Below are 5,000 nucleotides of genomic sequence, written 5' to 3'. Positions count from 1 at the left end.
AGTGAAAATTGCTCATAAAAATGGCTGGCTAAAAACAATAACCAAGAGCCGAGTGACGTCAATTTCGTTCCTTCTATAAATATGGTTAATATCTCAGTTAATGGCTCTGTCGTACTTTGAAAAACAAAAACGCGCATTTAAAATTCTGGCCTGAAAACCCGTCCTTCAAATTTTGATCGATTTAAATGACTCTCACATTGACAAAAACTCTCACACCTGGGTGTTCCTTGAAGACCTCGCGAAGTCCCAGGTTTGAGAGTTTTTGCCAAGATTAAATCGATCGATATTTGAAGGACGAGTTTTCTGGCCGAATTCTTAAACACGTATCTTTCTACAGTTCGGTAGTTATCGGGTTAAGTGTTGAGCAACGTAAATATACTCGCATTATAGTGAAGACAGACGTCAATAGTAAAATAACGCTTACGTTCCCGAACGTAAACGATCATCCACGACGAGGAAGAAAACTAAGATTTGTCCTCAGACGTCGCCACACGACGCCCGGTGCGTGAGTTTAACTCGACAACTGAGGACATATCCTATATAGTTTTCTTCCTCTTCGTTGGTCAATCGTTTAGGTTTGAGGAACGTAATCGGTAACTTGCTAATGGCTGGGAATTTGAGGACGCCCAACTCACGTTGAATCTAAGCTGCTAGTAGCTAAGAACTGTAAAATCAAGATATCAAAAAATATCACAACAGCTTCAAAACAAAACAAAAAAAGAACTTAATACTAAACACGGAACTTATTGGGCTCAAAATACCAGCCGATAACAATAACGGTCAAAACGGCAACAGCTTCTATTTGGTTTCTTCTTGTGGGATGACCGAAGCCATTTGGGCACCAGGTTGGATCTCCTTTCGCCACATAATAGGGCGGGCCGACCAAGCCCCCGCTTATAGGCCCGACATCCGGGATGGTCTAGTGACGGTCAACCGGAATTACTCCTTTGCCCCCGATATGCCTCAAGCACCCCCACCAACGACAAGGGAGTGATCCATTGAGGGTACAACTACATACTTCGCCTTAAATCCAGTGATGCGGAGTTCTATCATTCATTTTCGCACATTTAAGTTCAACCCAAGGATCGTGGAAAAAAGAACGAACCTGTCAGTACTCATTGAAATGAAATGAATATTTAAAAATGATATAAATATCAAACACAGGATGAACATGGACATAACGATGGCGACGGATAAACCTGGTAAAGACAATTGTATTTTGCTCGTCTAAAAACGGCATTATGTATTTCCTTTAAGCATTACTTTAAAATTTTGATATAATATAAATGCTTTCTTTTTTTAAAGAGACGGAGTATTTCACTTACGCTTCAAAAAAAAATAATAATAATAAACTATCTTACTCTGATCGTTTTGGGGTCCCGATAGCTCAGTTGGTAGAGCACTCGCTGCACATGTATAGGGACCTAGATCGATCCCATGTGCAGTCGAGATTTTTTTCTGATACCTCTACCCATGGATGCAGATATCTGCATCGGGATTTGACTACCTACACTGATTGTATAGAAAGATTTGATCTGGATGTGTTGCTCAGTGCATAATATATTGCAATGAATTACAGGAATGCCAAATAATGATTACATAATACAAAAATAAGAATGAATCTCTGCTCTGTAGTACTCTATGAACAAAAAAAGAAACACAGTTTTGAACAAAAGACTCGTTCCTCAAATATCTATCGATTAAAAAATAAATCGATCGATATTCAGGTTTTGTTTCGTTTTGTTTGGGCTTTCATTTGTTTTTTTGTTTTTTTTTTTTTGTTTTTTTTGTTGGTTTGTTTTGTTTTGTTTATTACAAGATAAGGGTCATTTAGATCGACCGCTATTTGAAGAACGAAATTCTGGCCAAAATGGTTTTAATGCGTGTTGTTATTTTCAGAGAATGCCAGTGTTCTGTATATACTTTATGAATTGGAAAGACGATTTGATTTTTGTAGGGTTTTTTTTAAGAACGGTTAAACACATTTAAGTCGAAACTGAGTGGTGATCCAATGTTACTATTGTTACGAATTCGATTGGCTAATGATACGAAAATATTCTTAACTAGCTCCACAGCATAGGAAAGGTGGAGAGAAATAGCTCACGTGTTTGACCGGTTGTGTTCCCCAATCTGATCATCAACGAACGCATCAAAGATATCGATCTATCTATCGATCGATGGCAACTTCCATCCTGCACGATATGTTACGATAACTACTGTTTGGTGATCGACGGTGAACCGCCAACTTTGAATTGTACAGTGTTCGGTCAAAGCTTATACATGCTATGGAGGTACCGACCAGGAAAGGCTATGGCAAATTAGTGTCTTTGGCAACACCCCAATCGATCGGTGCTAACAGTGAGTGCTAATGGAAGCTGGGGACCACGGCTTTAATCAAACTATGAATCTAAAATGACCATGCACGGCCCTCCCTACAAGCAGAATACTACCAATAACACGTCTTTCACACGACGGAATGTTGATATTTAAGAATATGTATCCAACATCAACTAAAACATCTCAATTATAACCATTACTAGCCGGTGTCCGATGACCAGACTCGTCTTGCAAAAATTCAAACCGTGGTTAGTGACCAAAATGTTTATATGCATTGACATTTCCTTGGCCTGACACTCTTTACACTATTTGACTTAAACTGAATGAGTATGGACAATGAAAGATATTTCGAGAGTGCCAATGCAAAGAAGGAACCTAACGAGTGACTTTTACTGTACAAAACTGAATGTTTGTTTTTCTTTGGCTGTCGGAAGGTTAAGTAAAGAATTACATTGCATTGATTTAAATTGGTCCGTTATACTTCCGGATGGCAATGTTGTGAGCTTCTTAGCCAAGCGCACACTTTTATAAACGCTCAGGGTTACAGTGCCAAGGGCACAGTATCTATGACAAAGAAGCTCACAATATTGCCATCCGGAAATATAACGGACCAACACACAAAACGATGTGTAACCTTAAACGTTTATAGTCTGGATAATACCGTTTAGTGAGAACTAATCATAAACATGGATGGCAAAAAACAATCCCAAAGACCTGAGTGACGTCAATTTTGTTCTATCTATAAGTATCAACCTAAATAGTTCCGTTTCGCGTGACACCGTAGCCATCGTTAACTTATAGCTTGACACAGAGACCGTAGCCATCGTTAACGTATAGATAGTATGCAGATGACGTCACTCAGGCCTTTGTTATTGTTTTTGCCATCCGCGTTTGTGAGTTGTTCTCACTAAACTGTATTAACCAGACTATAAAAGTTCATGGTTACACAGAGTTTGTGTGTTGGTCCGTTCTACTTCCGGATGGCAATGTTGTGAACTCCTTGGCCAAGCGCATTCTATCTATAGCCTAACATTGATCAAAAAATGACGTCAAAATGCAAGTCTTTGGCCACAAAAGAAAACAAATCGTGAGTTGTATTCAATAGTTCAACCAATGGGAACATTTGTTTCCATGAGCGCTACTAACGACAACTCACTAGGAGGTGCAAAAACCAAATAATGACGTCAAAATGCCAGTCTTTTTGGGTTTCAGTGTCAGGCTATAGCTTAACGATGGCTACGCTGACCCAAAGGACTGGTCTTTTGACGTCACTATTTCGTTTTGGCACCCCTAGTTTGTTGTCGTTAGTAGTGCTCATGGAAACAAGTGGTCCCATTGGTTGAATACAACTCACGGTTTGTTTTCTTTTGTGACCAAAAACTGGTCTTTTGACGTCATTTTTTGGTCAGTGTTAGTTAAACGATGGCTACGTTGACACCCGGTAAGGCGTTATAGATAGAACGAAATTGGCGTCACTCAGCTCTTTGTAATACTCTTCAACAGTCGTATCGTCACTTCTTTCCTAATGACGCATGGTAACTTAGTAACACTGGCTCTAAACTATCGGAACAATGGCGGACGCCCGTATGAAATATTTCTCCGGCGAGCATAAAAGCGTATCCAGAGGGGAAAAAAACAATATAAATTTGATCATGTTTTGACTTTTACACATTCTGATCTCAAGACATGTGAAAAGTTCTAGCCAACATGAAGAATAAAAAGTAATGATTTTCTTTGTTTAGAACCAAGATGGCCGCCGTTGCTGGGCGACGTGACATCAGACTATTGAATCCAATTGTTTTCAGCCAGCAATTTTTATGAGTAGCTGTCACTAAATTCTATCAATCAGACTATAAACGTTTAAGGTTAGTCTATAGATAGTATGCGCTTGGCTAAGAAGCTCATAACATTGCCATCCGGAAGTTATACAGACCAACACACAAACTCTGTGTAACCATGAACTTTTATAGTCTGGTTAATACAGTTTAGTGAGAACAACTCACAAAAGCGGATGGCAAAAACAATAATAAAGGCATGAGTGACGTCATCATCGAACTATCTATAGATAGTATGCGCTTGGCTAAGAAGCTCACATCATTGCCATCCGGAAGTATAACGGACCAACACTCAAAACTGTGTGTAACCATGAACTTTTATAGTCTGGTTAATACATTTAAGTGAGAATTACTCATAAACGCAAAAAAAAACAATAACAAAGACCTGAGTGACGTCAACTTCGAGCTATCTATAGATAGTATGGGCTTGGCTAAGAAGCTCATAAATTGCCATCCGGAAGTATAACGGACCAACACAAAAAACTGTGTGTATCCATGAACGTTTATAGTCGGGGTAATACAGTTCAGTGAGCATTACTCATAAACGCGGATGGCAAAAAAACAATAACAAAGACCTGAGTGACGTCATCTTCGAACTATCTATACATAGTTTTGTGAGTTGATACGCTATATCCGGCTGGCGGACCGTTCTGAGTAAAATATGTAAACGCACAGCATCAATACAGCTTAAAATCCATGGGAATAATAATAATCGTATTGCATACTTATTTGAGTCCATTGCAGAGTAAGTTTCACCTTAATTATAAGATTGTTGGTCCCAAATTCAAAACAAATTCCTGACGTGGAGGTGGCAGGGACAGAGATAAT

At 39.0% G+C, this 5,000-nt stretch overlaps 1 protein-coding gene across 5 annotated transcripts in view; it reads right to left on the bottom strand.

Moving 5' to 3' along the window:
• Positions 1-5,000, bottom strand: part of LOC144973058 (E3 ubiquitin-protein ligase MARCHF1-like) — a 74,787-nt gene that overhangs the window by 49,636 nt on the left and 20,151 nt on the right. The gene's annotated exons all lie outside the window — the stretch shown is intronic.

Source organism: Berghia stephanieae, chromosome 5 (assembly GCF_034508935.2).
Source record: "Berghia stephanieae isolate SIO BIC M18660-M18661 chromosome 5, UCSD_Bste_1.3, whole genome shotgun sequence".
Lineage (NCBI taxonomy): Eukaryota > Metazoa > Mollusca > Gastropoda > Nudibranchia > Aeolidiidae > Berghia > Berghia stephanieae.
Note: the sequence above shows the minus strand (reverse complement) of the source record. Positions and strands in the feature narration are given on the sequence as shown.